The 26,137-nt window shown below is 46.8% G+C and overlaps 1 pseudogene; it reads right to left on the reverse strand.

Annotated features, from left to right (window-relative positions):
* Nucleotides 1-792: 792 nt before the first annotated feature.
* LOC140852509 (putative disease resistance protein RGA3) lies at nucleotides 793-25,395 on the reverse strand (annotated as a pseudogene).
* Nucleotides 25,396-26,137: the final 742 nt, after the last annotated feature.

Here is a 26,137-nt window from a genome sequence, read left to right on the forward strand (position 1 = left end):
CAAGCAAGGGTTTGCTCTATTTCCACAAAAGACGGCCTGCATCCACTGCATCCCTTTGGTGTCCTCTAATTTTTAATCCCGATGTCAAGTATCTTATCATCTCCTCATAAGAAGTATCATGTTAAGAACCAACTCTCACAAAGCAAATTATAAAGACGAGTTAGCATTTGCACATTATTCTTACAGTTGGCAGATATACATCGATTTATTCTTTTTACACCCTGAGAAATTGAAGAGAAAAAGGGCGAAGCCTGCTAACCAAGAAGAATAGACAGGCGATTTTTGCTTCGTTGCCATCCAATAACAAGGAAAAGAATATCTTCGATGTCCATACATTCTCTCACGTTACAATTTCCTAAGAAACTTGAATGATATCTCCCAAAAATAAAAAAACGATCTAGCTCTTGGTTTGGATGGTACCATCTCTTCCCATTTATGTCAAGGGGCAGGAATGTGATTCCAAGAGGAATTGGCCCTCCCTTCAGCTTTCAATCGTACCGAGCCCAGTTCCATGGGTGGTGGTTCAGCGGAGTGGGGATAAGAAGGCAATGAGTGGGGGTGCCGTGTACAGATGCAATTCTTCTGTACTGTGCAGAAGGATCCCATCCTGGACTGGGTGTTGAACCAATACCACACTCTGCGTGTTATGTTGGGTTTGTATCTTCTGGCCAAGCATGAAGATTAGATGATGAGAGATACCTGCACCGAGATATCAAACTCTTTGGGAAAGAAGAGGAGAAAATTAAGATCACATGATGAAACAACATCTCATTGGGGACGGCTAAAAAATTCGTCCTCATGCTTATACAATATGCACTCTGTTTGAGCAATATTAAGACATCAATGGATGGGGCCGAATGGATCAAAGCAGCAGCTCCAGCCTCCAGGGTAATATATATAATGTTTATCCCACCCCAAGAAAAGAAAATAGATAAATAATACTGGCATCATGAAGCAATCTGATCAGAATATAAAAAGGAGAGAGGGGGGGACCTGATTGCTTCAACATGAGATGGTTGATGTGTCATCAGATCAGAGGCCAGTCAGGCAGCCCTCGGCGACAGATTTTGTTTTCTAGAGTCAACTTGTGGAGAGAAGGGAAGCGCGATTGTTCTTCACCACCACCTGCTAACCACTCTGGGAGAGACTCTGCTTCTCGATCATCGAGTTGTATGTGCTCCACGGCATCCAGACCCTCCACATACATAAACTCCTCACAAGCAAACTCACATACATCAGGATAAGTGCAGGAAAGTTGGACACTCTCGCCAAACTCGAGTTGCCAATCAAGAATAATTCTGTAAAAGAGGGGAGGTTTTGTACTTCTCTCAGGCTATGAGCATCTCGAATGACTAATTGCTTCAGGGCGGTAGCATGATAGAGGAGGCTCTCCGGAAGGGACCTCATGTAATGGCCCAGACCATGGGGCTCTTGGGCCCGGCAAAATCCTGTGAGCCCATAGGACCCATGAAAGAAAGGAGAAGAAAGACTCCTAACCGAAATCTTCTTCCCTTCCGACTCCAATAAAATTGGACTGATAGAGTCCGGCGAAGGCTAGGAAACCCCTCTATAAAATCCCTTCCCCTCCCTTTAGGTCTCTATCACGGGATTTTGAGAGATTTTTAAGAGATTAGAGGGATTTCTCAAGGATTCTCCACGAGCTCTTGGATGGAAAGATAGCTCATCAGAAACCCTTTTCTGGCCGTCGAAGCCAGGTAAGCTCCCTTTCCCTTCTCTCCTTTTCTTCTTGTCATTGTTTTCTGGTCGCCGACGCCCGATTGAAGCCGGCGGTCGCCGGATTTGCATTTAAACAAAACAGTCCCTGTTTTCCCTATTTTGAATGAGCCTCTCTCCTCCATTTTTTCGGCCACCAGCGTCACCGCCCACAGTGCCGCACCTATGGATCTTGAACCCCGACCTCCCTGCTATCCTTTCTTATGGGTCTTGGCCGTCGGTGATTGGCCAATGATCGAAAAAATATGAAAATGGATGGATCCCCTGTTTTTCTGAAATTCTTCACTCGATTTTCTTGCAGTCCGGACCTGGCCGCCGGCCCTCCTTTGCTCCACCACCGTCAGTCACTCGCTGTCATGACTTACTATTGAACCTTCACTTGTACCACCGCCACCCATTGCCGGTCTTCCGACCAAGAGCCACAAACCACCCGTTTCTCCCCTATTCGGCCAAAGAAAAAAGAAGAAGAAAAAAGAAGAAGAAAAGAGAAGAAGGAAAAAAAAAGAAAAAGAAGAAAAAAGAAAATAAAAAGAGAGAGGATTTTCTCTCTCTCTTTCTCTCTCTAGGATCTCTCTTTCTCTCTCTAACTGCATCACAAATCCTAGGATAAATTTGAGATGAAAATAAGGTGACATAGAATTGCTTCAAAATTCATGCAGTAGGTTGAATCCTAGTCTGGTCCTTATTCGAAACTTATAACATCGATCATAGTTAATCCATATTGAATCATCTTGATATGATCTCTGATGATCTCGATCATGATTGCCTCATCTGAAGGATATAGAGATTCTCTCTCCAGTTTCTCTCTCTCTCTAAAATTTTCTCTTTCTAAAATTTTCTCTCTCTAAAAGTCTTATAGACCAGTGGAGGGTCCAGATACTTAGACAAATTTCAATCTTGGTTGATCTTAGGAGGGATACTGGAATTATGATATTAGGATCGTTCACCATAATTTTATTTTTTTTACTGTCCTTAATTCTTTATGATTTTTATATTTAATCCTGATCATGTAGAGATGTGACTGTTTCTATAAGACGTTGAGCAGAATATTTTATTTTCAAAATCCATAAATCAAAGAGTTCGTTGATTGCTGTGCTTGGATCAATCACCAGTAGAAGTAAGAATCCCTATATATGATCATCATTATATATACTATTTTTATGATTAGATTTGTATCTTTAGTTTTATATCGTTGGAATCATGTTGATGGATTATCATGTTAAGATACTATGATTTCTCGTATGATTTTTCAATGTACATATATTGTGTGTTAATATGCATATATGATTGATGATATGATTATATAGATATGACATATCTAATTTGATCATACTATAAATTAAAATTGATTTGATGAAATCAATATATAATAATTAAATAAAAAAAATATGATTTGGACTAGCCTCATCATGTGGAACAGTTCGTCAGGAGCTTATATCTGAGAAAGCCTGTCAGAAGTTTATGCCTAGAACAGCCCCCACGGGCTTATACGTGGATCAGCCGGTCAGGAGCTCATACTTAAGATAGTCTGTCAGGAGCTTATGCCTGGGATAGCCTTTCACGGACTTTCATACATGGGACAGCCGGTCAGGAACTCATGTCTGGGACAGTTTTGAAAGGCTTATGAGTGAAAATTTAATCGGATGGAGACTAAGGTATAGACTTGATTAGTCCAAAGCCAGAAAGAAAAAGGTTAAAGATTATATGATTATGAAAGAAATAAAAGACAAGACATGAAACTAATGCTAAATAAAAGTGTTTCACCCGTTAACATATGATGATGTATCTCTTTTGATAAGACAGATAATTTATGGATATTTGCAGTATTCTGGATATTGAACATAAGATTTTATGTTTTATTACTTATCCTTATTTTCAGATTAAATTATTATACTGGTATGATATGTGGGATTCTTACTGGGTTGTAAAGCTCATACTTCTCCATTTCTCTTTTTCTTCTCAGAGTTACAGGATGCTCATAATTGACTATGGTATGGATTTGCGAGTGAGCGGATGCATAGATAGAGTGTTATTGATATCTGATCAGAGGATTGAATGTATTTCATTTGTAATTATGCAAGTTTCACTAAGGATTATTAAAATAGACATTATGGATATTGAGATTGTAATGAATTATTTTTGAGCCGGCTTGCTCTAGTTAGAAAGTATGTGATCATCACATGGATGTTAGGTTCGAGGCACGACACCTCAACTTCGGACATTCTTACATGATCAACTTCTTAAGAGAAAGTAGTAACGGTGTTGTCTGGTTGTCCTCCCCCTCCCACCCCACCACCATTCTTCCCAATTAAGCATGTTTCGAAATAAAAGTTGCTCTAGTTTGGGGAAGTAGGGGGAGATGCTAGAGCCTATTTTTCTTTCATTCCATCCTAGCACCAGCACTGCCACCCACCAGCGACAAGAATTCAGACCCGATGCTCGTGACTGCTGCAGCACCCTTAATTTTGAGGGCATCTAGCTGTGGTAGCATTCCCAAGGGTGGCATAGAGCACAATTCTTCAGAACCAGCCATCGCAGGTTATGAAGCAATGACGAGGAGGGTGTCATCATCCAACTGGGAAACTCACTGCCGAAGTAGCCACTGATTGTAAGAGATTCAAGGCATTTGCACCATTCTCTTGATATCTTATTGATAGCCACTGATCGAAGACCTCCCCTATTCTCTTGATATCTTCTTCCTCATGAGCATTTGCACCAGGCTGCTGCACATCGGAAGAGCTACTCTGTAGCGTGCAATACATTTGTAGCAAGACGAGATGGGGCTTGGCTTCAAGTGCAGCAGCTCTTGCTTCAGCTCTGTTTGATATCCTCTCCAACTTGTATATGGTAAGATACCCGAGTTTGGGGAGGGATTTCAACTCTTCCAAGGTGCAGAACTTCCCCTGTTGACGTCCCTTGTGCTCCATCTCCCTGTCATCTCCTCCTACGCCGGATCTATGGCCCTTGCTACCACCCACCACAAATCCCAAAAGTTTATTTAGTTGTTTGTCACGCTCCGAACCCAACACCCGGGTCGGATACGTGATGGCCGAATACTCCTTAGAGCAAGCCCTAAAGAATATGCAAGGCCAAATTAAATCGTTACAACCTTAACATCCATAATAATTTATTTCAACAATAATTTGTAAAACCTTGCATAATTACAATTTAAATTTCTTCAATTCTTTGATCAGATACTATGACACTCTATTTATTTTTCTGCTCATCCGTAAATCCAAGCCATAGCCAATCATAAGCATCCTGTAACTCTGAGAAAAAAAAAAGATGAAGAGGTGTGAGCTTTACAGCCCAGTAAGAATTTTCATATCACACCAATAATAATATAATCTGAAAATAAGAATAAGCAATAAAATATAAAATCTCATGTTCAATGTCTAGAATAATGCAAACATCCATAAATTTTCTGTCTTATTAAAATAGATGCATCATCATATGTTAACAAGTGAAATACTTTTGTTCAACAATTATTTCACGTCTTATCTTTCATTTCTCTTTTCATAATCACATGATTTTTAATATTTTCTTTCTGACTCTGGACTATCCAAATCTATACCTCAGTCATCATCCGGATCGAATCCACTTAAAAAGTCTTTCAAGACTGTCTCAGGATGAGCTCCTGGTCGGCTGTCCCATGTACGAAAGCCCGTGAGAGGCTGTCCCAGGCATAAGCTCCTGACGGGCTGTCCCAGGCATGAGCTCCTGACCGGCTGATCCACCTGTAAGCCAGTGGGGCTGTCCCAGGCATAAGCTCCTGGCCGGCTGTTCCATATGACAAGACTAGTCCATACCATATATCTTTTTCTTTTCATTTAATCATTATGTGTTGATTTCATCAAATCAATTCCGACTTGCATTATGATTAATTCAGATATATCATATCCATATAATCATGCCATCAATCTCTGATACATACATATTGACATAACATACTAATGCTCAAAATCAAATAACAGTATCTCAGATATAATAAATTCATCGATCTCAAATCCGACGATGCAAAACCAATAATGCAAGACCAACAGTAAAATAGCATATATATAATGGTGATTATGTACAGGAATTCTTATCTTTACCGGTGACTGATCCAAACACAGAAATCAATATTCTTCTTTGATTTATGAATTTCTCTAACAAAATATTCCACTTGACATCATATGCAGACAATCATTTCTTCATAACCCTGATCAATATAAAAATCACATATAGAGAAATTACCGATGATTGATTCTAATACACAAATCGAGGACTTTTCTTAGGATTAATCAAAATTAAGATTTGTCTATGTATCAGGATCCTCCACTGATCCATAAGACTTCTAGAGAGAGAAAATCTATGAAGAAAGAAAAAATTTTAGAGAGAGAAAGTAGAGAGAGAAAGTGGAGAGAGAATCTTCGTATCCTTCAGATGAGGCAACCATGGTCGAGATCATCAGAGGTCCTATCAGGGTGACTCAATATGAATCAAATGTTATAAATTTTGAATAGGATCGGACTGAGATCAGATCTACCACACGAATTTTGAAGCAAACTCAAATCATCATATTTTTATTTCAAATTTATTCTAGGATCCGTGATGAAATCAAAGAGAGAAAGATACTAGAGAGATAAAATTCATAAAGAGAGAGAAAAAAATCTAGAGAGAGAATCTAGAGAGAGAAACTGGAGAGAGAAGGTAGAGAGAGGAGAGAGGAAAGAGAGAGAAAGGAGGGAAAAGAAAATTCTCTCTCTTCTTCTTCTTCTTCTTTTCCTTTTCTTTTTCTCTTTTTCCTTTTCTTTTTCTTTTTCTTTTTCTTTTTCTTTTCCTTCTTCTTCTTCCCACGGCCTCCCTTGGGCCGAAACAGGGGGAGGACCAGAGAGGGTTCAGTGACTCGACTCCGGTGAAGGCGGCGGCTTCGTCGGAGGTCCGACAGCAGGTGGAGGCGGCGGTGGAGCAAGGGACGGCCGGCGGCAAGGTTCGATCGGCGAGAATCAAGAAGAGATCAGAAAACAGGGGATCGCTACTTTTCTTTTATTTTTCGATCATTAGCCGGTCACCGATGGCCTATACCTTCAGGGAAGAGAGAGATAGAGATGAGGATCTGGTCTCGAGAATGAGATGCCGCAACCGACGGCGCCAGTGGCTGGAAAAGAGAGGAAAGAGTCCGGCCGAAACAGAGCAAAACAGGATTCGCCCTTTTCATGGATTTTCTGGCGATCCCGATGACCGGCGAGGGTGCACGAGGCCATGGAAAGGAGGAAAAGGAAGAGAAGAAGGAGAAGACGGGTTTACCTCCGACTCCGATGAGGTCTCCGACGAGTATTTGAGATGAACACGAGAAGAGGCTGCCGCGGGTTCCATGGGAAAAAGAGGAGGATTTAAGCTTGAAGATCGTCGGTGGAGGTTTGAGAGGGAGAGGGGAGGCTTATTCATAGAGGATCCTAGAATTTTAAGAGTCCTAAAACTCTTCTCCGATCGAGATTCATCGGAGAAGAAGACTCCCTTCAGGAGTCTCCTTCCGTTTCTCTTTTTTTTTTTTTTTTACTGTGGGTTGATTCTGGGCCCAATTTGGGCCGAGGTGTTACATTCTCCCCTCCTTCAAATAATTTCGTCCTGGAAATTAAGTTATGTTGTTTGAGATATCTATTTTAAAGTATATATTCTTCATGTTATTCACAAGCTTACGATAATATCATATATATATATATATTATTTATTTCTCATGATCTTGTTATAATAAAAATTATTTGAAATTTCAAATTCATCTCCTCTTATTGATTTCTCAACTTTTTGAAGAACTGTAATATTTTGGATTTGTATTTATATACCATCGTTATTTGTCTAATACATTCCACTCGAAATTCATAATTATCTCAGACTACCCTTGATAGAAAAATAAATAAAGGCCAAACATCGGACACTCTTTACAATCATCGATTTCTTTCTTCTCTTGACCTTCCAACAAATTTTATATATAGACTCTCATCTTAAGAAAACCTCAATTTTCTATATCAGTCCAAGTAACATTATTAACTTTTTTTTTTTTTAAAAAAATGAGATCTATGTCAGGATATTCTAAATTTGAACTAATATCAGAACTATCAAGCTATTAATAAATTTGAGATATCTAAAATTTTTTGGCATTATCTACAATGAAATGATCTACTAACAAAAGTTATCCGGTTATGATCAGATTAGATCAAAATTTATAACATCCTTTCATTATCAATAAAATTCTTCTTTATTTGCAACTAATGTATTCCATTATAATATCTTTTAAAAAAATTATTAATATTTCTAATCAGTTTAATCTACCACGCTTTTGTTGTATACTTTGATCTTAATTTATCAAATTATATAAGTCTATCAAAGATAAAAAAAATATCCTTATATGTTAGATCAATCCAAGATAGATCTTACCTTCAAATTTCACATAAGACTTAGGGCAATTTTTTTTTTTTTAGTTTCTTTATCTTTACTACCTTCGAGTATAGCATATAAAAATTAAATCTTGATCCACTTTCTATATTTGAAATCATTGCATAAGTTTCATCACTCTTCAAGAATCCAACATATCTAGAATCAATTGGAGTTAACCTTAGATTTACCTTACAATCATTTAGATAATTCTTAAATCAATCTTTCTTTTTAAAAGAATTAATTCTAACTTGACAAACTAGAAGAACTCAAGCCAACATCCTTCAGTAGAATCAACTTGATTATTTCTTATAGAGCTCTCTTCATCACAACCCTTAATATTAATCGATAAATCCATACAAAATCTTGTCCCTTGTATAAGTCATTCAAAATTTAACGCTAACAAGATGCCTTAATTTAATTCAAAAATCCGAACTTTGACTTGAATAATTAATACACTTCACCATCTTCAACAATCACAATAAAAAAAATCTAATCCAAAGATAGTAATATGAATTATTATAACCTGTATATCATACTCTGACAAAATAATTTTTTTTTTAATTTAACAATAATATCAAAATATTTTTGATCCACTTAGAAAAATAAACTATTGACTTGAAATTCAATGTAACTTGAAAGATCAAGAAATCATATTCAGAATATGATATTTTGAGTAACCAAAGATTTCACCAAGATGTGTATCTCATATTCTCATAATAAAAACTCAAGTATATTTTTTATCTAAGATTGAGTTTCATATATGATTCTCTTATGAGTTCAGTGTTCAAAAATATTTCTCTCTCATATGATGTAATTTCTTCTTAGACCATACCCTAATTAACTTTCTTTTGATAAGTCCAAAATTCATAATGCTCCAATAATTATCATCGAAATTAAAAAAAATTATCATGATCTTCAATCATATAAGTTTTACATTCCAAAATCATCTAGTATACTCAACATAACTTATCAATACCTCCCACTTCATTTCAAAGTCAACTCTTTTTATACTTAGGTCAACCTTACTAATTGAAATCTAAGATATAACCCGTCAATTCTATTATAGATATCATATGCCACTTAAATCATATTCTCTAATGATCATAACCTAATTTGTAATATCATTCTATTACATCCTTAATGATTATAACCTTAAACTCTGATATTATCTATCATACTTTATTGATTATAATCTCAAAATTTTGATATCACTTATATGACAATCCCTAGTGACCTTAAACCTGAGCTCTAATACTGTTCTATCATATTCTAATCACTTGTATCATTGTCTCCAAATGAATATAACCTAAACTCTAAGCTCAGATATCACTCTGTCACATCCTATTGATCTTACATAAAGTGTTAATATCTCTTCAAAATCTCTGGTGATCTTAAACCTAAGCTCTGATATTATTTTATCACATCCTAATCATTTATATCGTAATCTCCAATGATCATAACCTAAGTTCTGATATCACTCTGTAATATTCTAATCACTTATATCATAATCCCTAATGATCATAACCTATGCTCTGATACCATTCTGTCACGCCCCGAACCCAACACCCAGGTCGGATACGTGATGGCCGCACACTCCTTAGAGCAAGCCCTAAAGAATATGCAAGGCCAAATTAAATCATTACAACCTTAACATCCATAATAATTTATTTCAACAATAATTTGTAAAACCTTGCATAATTATAATTTAAATTTCTTCAATTCTTTGATCAGTTACTATGACACTCTATTTATCTTTCTGCTCATCCGTAAATCCAAGCCATAGCCAATCATAAGCATCCTGTAACTTTGAAAAAAAAAAGATGAAGAGATGTGAGCTTTACAGCCCAGTAAGAATTTTTATATCATACCAATAATAATATAATCTGAAAATAAGAATAAGTAATAAAATATAAAATCTCATGTTCAATGTCCAGAATAATGCAAACATCCATAAATTTTCTATCTTATTAAAATAGGTGCATCATCATATGTTAACCGGTGAAATATTTTTGTTCAACAATTATTTCACATCTTATCTTTCATTTCTCCTTTCATAATCACATGATTTTTAACATTTTCTTTCTGGCTCTGAACTATCCAAGTCTATACCTCAGTGATCATCCGGATCAAATCCACTTAAAAAGTCTTTCAAGACTGTCCCAGGATGAGCTCCTGGCCGGTTGTCCCACGTACGAAAGCCCGTGAGAGGCTGTCCCAGGCATAAGCTCCTGGCGGACTGTCCCAGGCATAAGCTCCTGACGGGCTGTCCCAAGCATGAGCTCCTGACCGGCTGATCCACCTGTAAGTCAGTGGGGCTGTCCCAGGCATAAGCTCCTGACGGGCTGTTCTCTATGACAAGACTAGTCCATACCATATATCTCTTTCTTTTCATTTAATCATTATGTGTTGATTTCGTCAAATCAATTCTGACTTGCATTATGATCAATTCAGATATATCATATCCATATAATCATGCCATCAATCTCTGATACATACATATTGACATAATATACTAATGCTCAAAATCAAATAACAGTATCTCAGATATAATAAATTCATCGATCTCAAATCCGACGATGCAAAACCAATAATGTAAGACCAATAGTAAAATAGCATATATATAATGGTGATCATGTACAGGAATTCTTACCTTTATCAGTGACTGATCCAAACACAGAAATTAATGTTCTTCTTTGATTTATGAATTTCTCTAACAAAATATTTTACTTGATATCATATGCAGACAATCATTTCTTCATAACCCTGATCAATATAAAAATCACATATAGAGAAATTACCGATGATTGATTCTAATACACAAATCGAGGACTTTTCTTAGGATTAATCAAAATTAAGATTTGTCTATGTATCAGGATCCTCCACTGATCCATAAGACTTCTAGAGAGAGAAAATCCATGAAGAAAGAGAAAATTTTAGAGAGAGAAAGTAGAGAGAGAAAGTGGAGAGAGAATCTTCGTATCCTTCAGATGAGGCAACCATGGTCGAGATCATCAGAGGTCCTATCAGGGTGACTCAATATGAATCAAATGTTATAAATTTTGAATAGGATCGGACTGAGATCAGATCTACCATACGAATTTTGAAGCAAACTCAAATCATCATATTTTTATTTCAAATTTATTCTAGGATCCGTGATGAAATCAAAGAGAGAAAGATACTAGAGAGATAAAATTCATAAAGAGAGAGAAAAAAATCTAGAGAGAGAATCTAGAGAGAGAAACTGGAGAGAGAAGGTAGAGAGAGGAGAGAGGAAAGAGAGAGAAAGGAGGGAACAGAAAATTCTCTCTCTTCTTCTTCTTCTTCTTTTCTTTTTCTTTTTCTCTTTTTCCTTTTCTTTTTCTTTTTCTTTTTCTTTTCCTTTTTCTTTTTCTTTTCCTTTTTCTTTTCTTTCTTTTCCTTCTTCTTCTTCCTGCGGCCTCCCTTGGGCCGAAACAGGGGGAGGACCAGAGAGGGTTCAGTGGCTCGACTTCGACGAAAGCGGCGGCTTCATCGGAAGTCCGACAGTAGGTGGAGGCGGCGATGGAGCAAGGGACGGCCGGCGGCAAGGTTTGGCCGGCGAGAATCAAGAAGAGATCGGAAAACAGGGGATCGCTACTTTTCTTTTATTTTCCGATCATTAGCCGGTCACCGGCGGCCTATACCTTCAGGAAAGAGAGAGAGAGATGAGGGTCTGGTCTCGAAAATGAGATGCCACAACCGGCAGCGCCGGTGGCCGGAAAAGAGAGGAAAGAGTCCGGCCAAAACAGAGCAAAACAGGATTCGCCCTTTTCATGGATTTTTCGGTGATCCCGACGGCCGGCGAGGGTGCACGAGGCCATGGAAAGGAGGGGAAGGAAGAGAAGAAGGAGAAGACGGGTTTACCTCCGACTCCGGTGAGGTCTCCGACGAGTATTTGAGATGAACACGAGAAGAGGCTGCCACGGGTTCCACGAGGAAAAGTGGAGGATTTAAGCTTGAAGATCACCGGTGGAGGTTTGAGAGGGAGAAGGGAGGCTTATTCATAGAGGATCCTGGAGTTCTAAGAGTCCTAGAACTCTTCTCCGATCGGAATTCATCGGAGAAGAAGACTCCCTTCGGGAGTCTCCTTCCATTTTCTCTTTTTTTTTTTTTTTTTTTTTTATTACTGTGGGTTGATTCTGGGCTCAATTTGGGTCGGGGTGTTACATTGCTGCAGTCTCCCTATTCCCATAGGCAGACCATCAAGTGCTGTATCTTCGACTTCCAGATCCCTTAGACTGATTAACCTGAGGACACCGCTAGGGAGGCTGTGCAAATATTCACAATTTTTGAATAACAGGAATTGGAGATTTCTAAGATTCCCTAAACTCTCCGGTATCTCTCTTATTGGAGTCGTATAGAGATGAAGACTTCTAAGGTGTACGAGATCTCCAAAGGAAGTCGGTAGATTGTTAATGGTTGTTCCACTTAAGTCTAGAACCCTCAAAACTCCTCAGCTTTCTGAAGAGATCCTCTGGAAGATCATCAATAAGTGGGGTGCGGAAGAATAACAAGGTCCTCAAGGATGTCTGTTCCATTATCAAGTCAGGTATGATTTCTAATTCTTCATCATCAATTGATAAACGGCGTAGTTTTGTCGATGATGATGATGACGCCTCGATCTTTCTTTCAAGGGCTTGTGCATCTCCGACGAAGCACTCATCCTGTGCTATATGCTGTGCTAGAGATCGCAACAGGTCATGCATCCTGCAACCTCCGTCATGATAATGTACAGGATCTGGCTGTAGAAGGTTCCTTTGCACCAGCTGCTTCCAATACCCTTCCACCACATCTTCCATGGGCGTATTGCCTTCGGATGTTATAAAGCCCTCAGCAATACAATTACTAACAAAATAAGTTCTAATGGTTAGGGAGTCCTCAGGAAATAATGAAAAGTAAGTGAAGCACTGCTTGAGAGGAGGCGGTAAATCCAGATAGCTTAGGTACAATGGGACCATCTCCTCATTTGGATGCTTCGTAAATGACCATGCTGAGTGTTGGGATATACCGACCGACTCTACCCGATCGACTCCATCCGACCGACGGACCGACTCCATCTGACGGACCGACTCCATCCGACCGACCGACCGTGGGCGACACCGACAGCGGCTATCGATTGCGCCCCGACCGGAACGGGTCGGCCTAGCGGCCCCACGTCGCCTTCGATCGTCTGAGGGCCGACCCCCCGTCACCGACTTCCCATCGGATGGGACGCCGACGACTCACTATCGGTTTGGATGGCTATCGTCCCACCTCTACAGGCCTTCCTAGATGCCGGATGAGCGGCGTGGGTTGCAGTCCCATCAAGTAAACGCCGCACGAACGTCAGGGGGCATTACCCTGCCAGGAAGCCTGGGGCGCTGTCCTGCCAAGGACGAGAATTAATTCCTAGGACCTGTCAATTTTGTCAGCGGCATGACAACTTCCGGCGATTTGACAACTCTCCAATTGTCTACATCACCGACGGCGGGGCCATACCACCTCCTACTATAAATCGGAGAAGGCAACAGTGCTACAGGGGGGGCTCCTCCGAAAAAATGCTCAGGCTTGCTCTCTCTCTCTCTCCCTCCCCGTAGAGCTCCTTGTCTCCTTTTTACTGTTGTCTAGTCTCCTCTCTGACTTGACCGTCGGAGGGTCCCCGCCGGAGCTGCCTCCGGTCAGCGTGGGCTTTCTTTTGCAGGCGCTTGTTCCCGGCGACCAGGCGACGAGGGAATTGGCCGCAACAGATTGGCGTGCCAGGTAGAGGGGACATGACAAAGATAAGAGCTCAGCGATCGAGGGCCACCGGGTCGGCGAGGCACTCTTTCCGTCGGGAAGAGGCCTCTCCTCCACCCTCCGCGGCGGAACCCAGCTCTCCGCACCCCGCGGTGACCACGGAGGTGCAGATTGCGACGATCGTGCGGCAGATGACCGTGCTGACGGATGCGGTCAAAAGCCTTCAGCAACAGTCGGTCCAGCTGCCGCCATCACCGCTCGGGCAACCGGCGGCACGTCCGATGCCCTCCAGGAGCAGCCGCCGACGCCCGCATCGATCTCCGTCGCCCCCACAGGAGCACCTGCCACAGCGCTCCCACGGAGAGGAGGAGGGGCGGCCGCGGTGCGATACCCGTCGGTCCCGATGGCATTCTCCCTCCCAGCTAGAACGAGCGAGGAAGGAGAAGCGACTGCGAACGCCGTCCACCTCTCTCTCGGACTCTTCCGGAGACTCTACTCCTGGGGTCTCTCAGCACCGACGGATCGATGACTACGAACGCAGGTTTGACTAGATCGACCGTCGGCTTGCCCAGTTGCAGGTGGACGGGCAGAAATCCTCGAACGACACTGACTTCCAGACCGCCCAACCTCTCTCCCGACTCATCCTTGACGAGCCGATCCCAAGTCGGTTCAAAATACCGCATGTGGAGCCTTACGATGGCTCCACCGACCCGATCGACCACCTGAAGAGCTACAGAGCTCTCATGACGATTCAGGAGACAACCGACGCTCTCCTTTGCATCGACTTCTCCGCCACGCTACGCAAAGCTGCCAGGGCCTAGTACTCCGATCTTCGATCGGGAAGTATCCACTCCTTCAGACAGCTCGAGTACTCCTTCGCGGCCTACTTCAGCACCAGTCAGAGGCCACCCCGAACATCGGATAGCCTTTTCTCTCTTAAACAAGGAGAAAATGAGATGCTCCGACACTTCGTGGTGCGATTCAATGCGGCCACGCTCGAGGTTCGGGACCTCAATGAGGACATGGCCGTCTCGACCATGAAGCGCGGGCTGAGGGCATCCCGGTTCACCTCCTCCCTGGACAAAATCCTCTCCCGGACGTATGCTGAGCTGCTGGAGCGCGCGTACAAGTACATGCACACGGACGAAGGAGCTTCCGACCGACGCTTGGCTGAGCCCAAGGGCCCGAAGGAGAAGCGAAGGAAGGGTCGGGACCCTGCTGTGCCTAGCAGGCCCCCGACCGACGGTCGGGTACCACCCCCACGATGGGACCAGAGGTCGCCCCGATGTCGGAGCCCGAGGTCGACACACCCCAGGTACGATTCTTACACTCCCCTCTCCGCTCTTCGTGCGCAGATTTTGATGGAGATCGAAGGGGAAGAGTACCTGCAACGGCCTCCGCCTTTGAAGGCAAAGGGCCTCGACCGACGAAAATACTGCCGATTCCACCGGGGCCACGGCCACAATACCGAGCAATGCATCCAGCTTAAGGATGAGATCGAAGCCCTCATCCATCGGGGGTATCTCGATAAATTTTGGAGGAACCCGCCGGCTCGACCAGTTGCCGACCGACGACCCCAGCCGACTGAAGAGGCGACCGATAACCGACCAACGGTCGGGGTCATCAATATGATTTCCAAACGGTTGGGCCCGGGGACGTCTGCTGGGGGGGAGCCAACGAAGAAGCCACGCTCAGATGATGTAATTGCTTTTACGGAAGAAGATGTTCGGGGCATCCAAATCCCCCATGATGATGCTGTTGTTGTCTCGGCAACAATAGCCAATTATGATGTAAAATTTTTTTTGTAGATAATGGAAGTTCAACGAACGTTCTGTTTTACTCGACCTTCTCACGGATGCGACTGTCGGCCGACCGACTCAAAAGAGTCTCTACGCCCCTGATAGGTTTCGCTGGAGATGCTGTCGCGGTGGAAGGAGAGGTCACCCTGCCCGTGACGGCTGGAGCCGAACCACGATAAAGCACGGTCCTCCTGACTTTCGCGGTCGTCCAGGTGCCCTCGGCCTACAACGCCATACTCGAAAGATCCGGACTGAACGCCCTCAAGGCGATAGTTTCGACGTATCATCTCCTGGTTCGGTTCCCGACCAAAAATGGCATCAGAGAGATGCGCGGAGATCAACACCTCGCCCGTCGATGCTTTCAGATCTCCGCTCAAAGCGACGAATCGAAGGGCCCCCTGACGGTCGATAAGCTGGACCAACGGGAAGAAGAAGAGCGGGGCGAGCCGGTCGAACAGCTCATTCCCATCGCGATAGCGGGAAACCCCGACCAAAAAGTGTGGGTCGGGTCTAAATTACCCGACCCCGAGTGGCGACATTTGGCAGAGCTACTGAAGGCAAATACCGACGTATTCGCTTGATCGACGGCGGATATGCCGGGAATTTCCCCAGAGACGATGACCCACCGACTCAACATCGACCCAGCAATGAGGCCGGTAAGGCAGAAGAAAAGATCTTTCGCTCTAGAAAGACAGAAGGCCATCGACAAGGAGGTGGATAAGCTGCTCGAGGCAGGCTTCATCAGGGAGACCACTTATCCCGATTGGCTCGCCAACGTCGTAATGGTGAAAAAAACCAGCGGGAAGTGGAGGATCTGCATCGACTACACCGACTTGAATCGGACCTGTCCGAAGGATAGCTTTCCACTCCTGAAGATCGATCAGCTAGTGGATGCGACGTCTGGCTATCGACTGCTCAGCTTTATGGACACCTTCGCAGGGTACAATCAGATCCGGATGGTGCCCGAAGACGAGGAACACACCACCTTCGTGACCGCCAAGGGCCTCTACTGTTATAGAGTAATGCCGTTCGGACTGAAAAATGCTGGCGCCACCTACCAACAACTGGTCAACAAGGTCTTTAAAGATCAGATCGGGCACAACATGGAAGTGTATGTCGATGACATGCTGGTAAAGAGTGCACAAATTCTGGATCATGTCCAGGATCTCGAAGAAACCTTCCACACTCTACGACGGCACCGGATGAAGCTGAACCCAACCAAGTGCGCCTTCGGAGTGACCTCGGGGAAGTTCCTAGGATTCCTCATCTCGCAATGGGAGATCGAGGCTAACCCCGAGAAGATCAGGGCCATTGTCGATATGCGACATCCAGACACCAAGAAGGAGGTGCAGCAACTCAACGGAGGAATCATCACGCTCAGCCGATTCATTTTTCGATCGGCTGAGAGATGCCTCCCGTTCTTCAAAACCTTGCGACAAGCCAAGCAGTTCTCTTGGCCGGACGAGTGCCGACAAGCCTTCGAGGAACTGAAGAAGTACCTGGCCTCTCTGCCACTCCTCGTAAGACCAGAGGTCAGGGAGGTCCTGTACCTTTACTTGGCTGCATCCCTGGAGGCGGTTAGTTCGGTGCTCGTCCGAGAGAACGAGAACCGGGTTCACCAACCGATATATTATGTCAGCAAGGTGCTCCATGAAGCTGAGACTCGATACTCGAAAGCAGAGAAAATTATTTTCGCTCTAGTCATTTCGGCACAGCGACTCCGTCCGTACTTCCAGGCACACACCATCGTGGTCCTCACCGACCAGCCCCTAAGAGCCATCTTGCACCGCCCTGACACATCAGGACTGCTGACGAAATGGGCCGTGAGACTGAGCAAATTTGACATCCAATACCGGCCACGACCTGCCCTCAAAGCTCAAGTTCTAGCCAACTTCGTTGCCGAATGCCCGACGGCTGACCTACCGTCGGGGGAGGGAAGCCCCGCGGAGGTCGGGACCTCCGACTGTGACCCCGATTCGGCTTGGGTGTTGCACATTGACGGAGCTTCCAACACTAAAGGGAGCGGGGCCGGTTTCCTGCTCACCAACTCGAAGGGGGTGGTTACCGAGCACGCCCTCCGATTCGACTTCAAGGCCTCCAACAATCAGGCCGAGTATGAGGCACTCGTCGCGGGTTTGAAATTAGCATTGGAGCTCGGGGTTGACCGACTCGAAGTCTTCTCCGACTCTCAACTGGTCGTTGGGCAGATCAAAGGCGAGTTCGAAGCACGAGATCCGACCCTGGTCAAATACCACCGAAAAGTGAAAGATCTCGTGGCGCCCTTCGAGTACTTCGAAATCTCCCACATCCCCAGGGCGGAAAATGCTCGGGCCGATGCGCTCTCTAGGCTCGTGACATCCGACTACGGCGCCTTGGGCCGGACCTTCGTGGAAAGTCTTGAGCGGTCGAGCATCGACGAGGTCGAGGAAGTACTGCAATTAGCGACGGAGCCGAGCTGGATGGACCCGATCGCTCAGTACCTGACCGACGGATCTACCCTCGAAGACCCTGCGGAGGCCAAACGACTCCGGTGGGCGGCTTCCCAGTACGTAATGATCGATGACCGACTATATAAAAGGTCATTCTCCCTTCCCTTGCTGAAGTGCCTGGGGCCGACTGACGCGGACTATGCCCTCAGAGAAGTACATGAAGGGATCTGTGGTGATCACTTGGGGGGCAAGTCCTTGCTTACAAAGTCCTGCGACAGGGCTACTACTGGCCCACTATGAAGAAGGACGCTGCTGAATTGGTTCGGAGGTGTGAACCATGCCAGAAGTATGCCAACATACAACACCAACCCGCCAGCCAGCTTGCTCCGGTCATCGCCCCGTGGCCCTTCACCCAGTGGGGAATCGACATACTCGGACCTTTTCCTCCGACATCCGATCAACGAAAATTCATCATCGTCGTGATTGACTACTTTACTAAATGGGTGGAAGCCAAACCCTTAGCACAAATCACTGAGCGAAAGATGGAAGACTTCGTACAGAAGTCCATCATTTTCTGGTTCAGACTGCCAAACACCATCATTACTGACAATGGGCGGCAGTTCGACAACCAGGACTTCAGAGACTTCTGTGCGAGATTTCAGATCACGCACCGACTAACCTCGATCGGGCATCCACAGTCTAACGGCGAGGTCGAGGTGACCAACCGGACCATATTGCATGGGCTCAAAACTCGACTGAATGAAGCCAAGGGCCTCTGGGTCGAAGAGCTGAACTCCATCCTATGGGCGTACCGGACGACACCCCGTATCCCGATCGGAGAATCACCTTTCAGCTTGGCCTATGGAACGGAAGTCATGATCCCGCTGGAGATCGGATTGCCATCAACTAGGGTCGAGCAATATCGTGAGCCGGATAACTCCGAGTGTCAGAGGGCCGACTTGGACCTCTTGCCCGAGCTCCGACGCGAGGCACAACTTCGTATGGCTTCTTACCGACAAAAGGTGGCCCGATATTACAATGTCAGGGTAAAGCCAAAGCTCTTTCGACCTGGAGACCTGGTCCTGAGAAAGGCGGAGGTCTCAAAATCCTTGGATTAGAGAAAGTTGTCCCCGAACTGGGAGGGACCCTACAAGGTAGCCGACGCCTACGGACCAAGAGCTTACCGACTGAAAACCCTGGAAGGGAAACCCATTCCCCGAACCTGGAACGCCGACAATTTGAGGTTGTACTATCAGTGAACTCTGTACCTCCCCCATTTGGAATACGAACTCAGTTTGAACTTCAGAGTCTGGAATTTCGATCTTTCGACTGTGGTTCGACGCTCACCAGGGAATGCGAGCCTCCGACGTCCCAACACGGACTTAACGTTCTACTGCGGGCCGTCGGACTGACCGTCGATGATGCGTCGAACGTTTAAAGGACCGACGCACTTGCGAAAATGGGAGTTACACTCCTTCTACAACTTTCGGCTAGAACGTTCGGGCAGAACAATCGGCCGACTCGCCGACCCTGCTCCGGCCGGGAAAGGCAAAAGCGCCAACGCAACCAACACCGCGTTCACGACTTACCGACCGGATCAAGGCCGGTCGAAGGGTATTCGGCTTACCACCGTTTATCACACGGCGCTACACAAGTGCCCAACCTAAGTCTGGGTAAGGGGAACTCGACTTGCCATCGCTTTCCCGACCAGACACGTCGACTGCGTGCGATGATGTACCAGACGCAGTCCGATCGATCGCATCGGACGACATTAGGGTCATCGAGGTACACCCGAAAGTCGGTCGACTTTCTTCCCCACGAACAACCTTCGACTCCGCCGGCACGGCCAACTCAGCGGACTCACACCTGGAAGTCGGTCGACCCCCGACTCACGCCAGGATGACGTACGTTCGACTCTGGCATTCGGTTTACGATCTAACGACGGATGTTCGGTCCAGGTCTTGAGACGGGCGATCAATGGTCGGGGTTCGCCTTGCTTACCCTATACCGAACCACCGACTATCTCGACTAACGACTCGGGATGACGTTGGGTGTCCTAATGCGGCACGCCAAGGCTGCAGCTCTCCGACCTTATGACCCCACGATTACGAGTACATTCCAACAGGCAAGAAAAGGAAGTCGAAAAGGGAACTGAAAATTTCTTAAGTTCATTTGATTACAAAATCGGGCCGAAGCCCGGTTACAAATGGGCAAAGAAAAACAAAAACAATAAAGGAAGATAAGGCCGCGATCATCGTTCGGAGTCAATCTCCTCGACTGACGGAAGCTCGGGGATGACCGGTGTATCCACCATGATCGGCACTGGGTCGACGGCCGAGGCAGGATCGTTCGTCGGTGCTGGACCGGCAGTCGGCGCTGGATCATGGGTCGGAGCCTGGTCATTAGTCAAGGTCGTCCCTCCTTCGGCAATCTGTTCCGGGACGGCCTCTCCCGCCGCAGCGACGCCCCCCGACGACGGGTCGGCCATCTCTTTCGTGGCTTGGTCCTCGGCCCCCGGTGGAATGATGCCGCTGAGGTCCAGCTTCGGGTACAGAGCTTGGACTGCATCCCGACCATCTTCGTACCTCATCCGGTACGACACAAAGCTGGACTCCAGCATCTCCTCTCGATACCTGTCGGAGCCACGGAAGTCATCCACCGCCCGACTCGCCGACTCCTTCGCCGACCTCGCCTCCGCTTCCACCCGATCGAGAGAGTCCTTCGCCGACTCCGCCTCTGCCTTCGCTATGTCGGCATCGACCTGGGCAATCGGCAAGTCCTCCTCAGCCTTGGCGAGGTTCTCCAGGCTGATCCGGAGCTGCTCACGTTCGCCCTCGAGCTCGACGGCGACTCCGTCCCATTCGCGCCGCAGACGGTGCGCAGTCCGACCCTTGCGCTTTGCTTCCTTTCGGGCCGACTTGAGCTCGGACCCGAGACGAGAGACTTCGTCCACCAACTTCGCCTCCCGATTGGTCGACTGCTTTAGGTGTTCGACCAGCATCGCCCTGTCGGCTTCGGCGGCCGTCGCCCTGTCCTTCCAGGCCACCCAGACGTTCCCGAACCTCTGGTACCCGGCCTCAAGTTCGGACATGGTATAGATTAGCTGCAAACGTGGGCACTATGTCAGGAAAGCGAAGTAATGAAAACACTAAGAAGGAAGGAGACGGAGTGGAACTTACCCCGACCATGGTCGGATAGAACGAAGATAGCATCTTGGTCACTTGCCGAGACTTCAGCACCTCCACATCGGCTGGGAGAAGGATCCCCTGGCACAGTCTCCTGGCCAAATTGTGGTCGGCCAGCGCCGACGCTCCTTCGGGGACCTGAGCGTCAGGTGGCGCGGTGCGACTCCCCGACCTTGTGTCGTCAGCAGGATCCATCGGGGCTTTCCCCCGATCGGCCGCCCCAGCCAGTGGATCGGGTAAGGAGGGGATGCTCGAGCTTGATTGAGCACCCCTCGTTGCAGCTGCGGGAGCCGACGGATAACGTTTGGGTTTTCGAACGACGTCCGACGCCACTCCCATCGGCGAAGCCGCCGACGTTCCTTCGGCCGCTTCCTCCGCCTGCCGCTCCTCCGGTTGCACCGTCGGAGCCAAAAGCGCAATCACCGGCTCCGACTGATCGGTCACCGACGCTGCGACGGTCGGCGCTGCTGTGGAGGGTTTCTTCGGCGGCCGTGAAGGTCCGGCCCCCGACGCCGGCCTCTTCCTCGCCGCATATTATCTGATTTCAGTGTCGGTCGGTCTCATCCTCGGCGATGTCCCTGCGATGCCAACAGAAAGATCAGTATATGCACGAGAACGAATGCCAAATAAAAAGACAACTGATGGATCGGGCGATACCTAGACGGGGGACCAAGCTCAGGCCAGCGTCATAGAGGGCTTGTTCGGTAACAAGCTCCCTCTGCTTCGGGACCGACATATCCTTGAGTCGGTGGAAGTCCTCCCGATCGTCCGCCTCCACTCGGCTGTTCTCGTTTACCTCGGTTCGAGGCATGCCCCAGTGAGAAGGGAAGCCCCAGGGAGAAGAAGAAGAAACAAAGAAAAACTGGTTCTTCCACCCGTGAATGGACGATGGAAGGCCAGTGATAAAGGAAAGACCCTTCCGGGGGTTGAAAAGCCACCACCCTCGAGCCTTAGGGTGGGGTCGGAGGACAAAAAATGCCCGGAAGAGAGAGATACGAGAGTTGGTCGGCAGAAGCTGACACAACAGGGCGAAGCTAATTATTAGCCGAACAGAGTTCGGCGCCAGTTGCGACGGACAAAGTTCGTAATAATCTAGCAGATTCCGGACGAACTCCGAAATCAGAAGCCGAAGATCAGCCCGGAGGTCCTCGACGTACAGTGCCACCTGGCCCGTGGGCGGGTTGTTGACCCGACCGCCGGCCTCTGGGGCGGAAAGTCGGAACTACTCTGGGATACGATACTGATCCCGAAGCCGATCCACATTCGGCCCCGAAAGCGAGGAAACCTCAACTTCTGGAGTCGACCGAAGGTCATCGGTCGGGTTCTCCGACCGAGCCTCCTGAGGTGAGGTTCTGGCCATAACACCGGGACCGAGAGGAAGACGAGATCGAAGAAGGAGGAGGAAAAGAAAGGGTTTTAAAGGAGACTAAAGCAAAACAGAAGAGGGGACGAGCTCCGAACGAACCCTTACGGGAGTGGGGTTGGGCGCAGCTGCCGTCGACGACAGAGAGACCGCTTGGGCAGAGTCTCCGCAGCAAAACCGTCAGAAATGGAGCTTCGAGTAGTAGTGGCCCCATATATATAGGGCAGTTCGATGGTCGAGATGATGCCGCGCCGACCGAGACTTCTCGGATGGGCGACACGTGGTGGCATCTTGGCCCCCTTCCGATCCGACGGTTCGGCGCACCCATCCCGGAAAGGCCACGCCGCCTTCATTAAATGCGAGGGACGCCGGGCCAACAACCCCTGACACGTGACGGAAGGGCCGCGATTCGAAATTAAATTGCCCGCGGTGGTTCGCATCCCCGATGGGATGCCTGACAGCGACCCGCGCTCCCAGAACTGGCGCCGGATGGTGGTTTGCGTTCCCCAAAAGGCGCCGGACACCCGATCGCCTGACACCGGATCGTCTGGCACTCGATCGCCTGACACCAGATCGTCCGGCACCCGATCGCCTGACACCGGGTTGTTTGACGTCCCATCATCGGACGATGAGACACCTGACATCGACTTAACCGAACCATCTGCCGGTGAGGTTGGCAAACTCGGTCCAGGACTCGGCAAGGAATCCACTCCTTTCGCCCGACGTCCTACCCGCGTGGAGACGCGGGCTAACGCGACATCAGGCTCAGGAGTGGGGGGGGCAACTGTTGGGATATACCGACCGACTCCACCCAATCGACTCCATCCGACCGATCGACTCCATCCGACCGACCGACTCTATCCGACCGACCGACCGACTCCATCCGACTGACCGACCGACTCCATCCGACCGACCGACCGCGGGCGACATCGACAGCGGCTATCGATTGCGCCCCGACCGGAACGGGTCGGCCTAGCGGCCCCACGTCGCCTCCGATCGCCTGAGGGCCGACCCCCCGTCACCGACTTCCCATCGGATGGGACGCCGACGACTCACTATCGATTTTTATGGCTGTCGTCCCACCTCTACAGGCCTTCCTAGATGCCGGATGAGCGGCGTGGGCTGCAGTCCCATCAAGTAAACGCCGCACGAATGCCAGGGGGCATTACCCTGCCAGGAAGCCTGGGGCGCTGTCCTGCCAAGGACGAGAATTAATTCCTAGGACCTGTCAACTTTGTCAGCGGCATGACAACTTCCGACGATTTGATAACTCTCCAGTTGTCTACATCACGACGGCGGGGCCATACCACCTCCTACTATAAATCGGAGAAGGCAACAGTGCTACAGGGGGGGCTCCTCCGGAAAAATGCTCAGACTTGCTCTCTCTCTCTCTCTCCCTCTCCGTAGAGCTCCTTGTCTCCTTTTTACTGTTGCCTAGTCTCCTCTCTGACTTGACCGTCGGAGGGTCCCCGTTGGAGCTGCCTCCGGTCAGCGTGGGCTTTTTTTTGCAGGTGCTTGTTCCCGACGACCAGGCGACGAGGGGATTGGCCGCAACACTGAGCTACAAAGGACCTTTACCCATTCCGATTGCCTCTTCGCCTTGGTTTGAAGAACCCCTCCGACGGTCCCAAGAGCAAGTGGAAGACCATCACATTTCTCCACAATTTTCATCCCTGTATGCCTTAAGAAATGCATATCTTGTTCATCCCCTTCCTCGAACACCATCTTGCAAATTAATGACCAACCATCTTCTCGAGACAACTTCTCCACCCCATGACTGTATATTGCACCCATTCGTTTAGCAATGTCTATATTTCTAGTCGTTATCAGAATTCTACTATCTGCCAAACCACTTTGCAAGGGCTTTCTTAATACCTTATCCCATACCTGTGCATCCCAAACATCATCCAAGACCAAGAAGAACTTCTTGTCCGCGATGAGTTGGATAAGCATGGGTTCAAACACTTCCTTCTCGTTAGCCTCTCTAGAATTACCTCCAACTTGCTCTATGATGGATCTCAGTAACCCGGCCTCGGAAAAATCTTGGGACACGCACAACCAAATCCGTGGCATTTGGTTGAAGTTGTCCCGAAGCTTTTCATCATTGTAAATCTTTTGAGCAAGAGTAGTTTTGCCTATCCCAGCCATGCCAACAATAGCAAAGACTGGGATTTTTTTCTTATATTTCTTTATCAACAAGTCCACCAAACTCCTCGTATCAGCCTCAATTTTCTCTCCTACCTGATCAGGTTCAACGGCAGGAGATGTCTTGCGGCTTATTCTAGCACTTTCATAGTAGTCGCGACGAGGAGCGGGTGTAAGATTGAGGTCAGCTTTGTCCTTGGCAAGTTCATCAAGCCTACGGTTGAGATCTCTAATACTATTGCCAATCTCATGATGGAATCTAACTTTGTGCAAGCAAGCAATGCGAGGGAAGCAATAACATACCGACTTAACCAAATGAGATGAGGATGAGGTTGAGCTAAGCAGCTTCTCGCCCTCCATCCTGCATTCGTCGATGATATCTTCTGCATCGTACATGAGATCTCGCAGCTCGTTCAGCCAAAGGTTGATGGCATCATTGTCGAAGCGTCTATTTTCTGCATCAACGAGACCAACCGATATCCTCTTCAGCCTCCTATGGAGCTTCTTGATTTCTTGGTAGCCTCTTCTATTGCAGAGGTTAATAGAATCTCACGCAATTTGGAGACGAAGGCATCCGCAATCATAGCCATCTTTTGTTTCTCCAAGTGCAAGACAATGTGAGGATGGAGAGCAGAAATGTCAGGGTACTCCTTACGCTCTCTATAAAGACAACTATTTAATAAGTAATAATATCCCTTCATCCGTCCAAAACACGACATTCCTTGCTATTTTTATTACTTTGCTCCAAAGCAAACGGGCCATTCCTTGCCCAAACCCAAAAGAAAGAAAAGAAAAGAAAAGAAAAGATGCCATTTTATATCTTCTATGAGCCTTTTCAGTAGTTGCCTCGAATGAGTTTGCATAATGATTTCTAGGCTCAACATCCTGGATATAGATAAGAAAACCAATACCTCCGCAAGAAATAAAATTACTTCTGGAATTTCCTTCTTGCTTCCTTTCTGTGTCTCTACTTTTCTCCTATGCACCTGAAAGAATCTTTTGGGTCTCGTCTCCACGCAATTATGCTTGTGATAGGAGGCTTAAGCCGGATCCATTATACCTTCTACTTTCTTTTTGAGCAATTGAGGGAAACCTTTGGATCACACCTCCATGTAATTGTGCTCGTCATAGAAGGTTTTTAGTTGAGCTAGATTCATCGTACCTTAAGGACAATATTGTTATATATCTGTTTGTTGCGGCCAATCGCCTCGTCGCCCGATCGCCGGGAAGCGTGCACCTGCAAAAGGAAGTCCGCACTGACCGGAGGCGGCTCCGGCGGGGACCCTCCGACGGTCAAGTCAGAGAGGTGACTGGGCAACAGTGAAATGCAGA

This window comes from Elaeis guineensis, chromosome 11 (assembly GCF_000442705.2).
Source record: "Elaeis guineensis isolate ETL-2024a chromosome 11, EG11, whole genome shotgun sequence".
Classification (NCBI taxonomy): Eukaryota; Viridiplantae; Streptophyta; class Magnoliopsida; order Arecales; family Arecaceae; genus Elaeis; species Elaeis guineensis.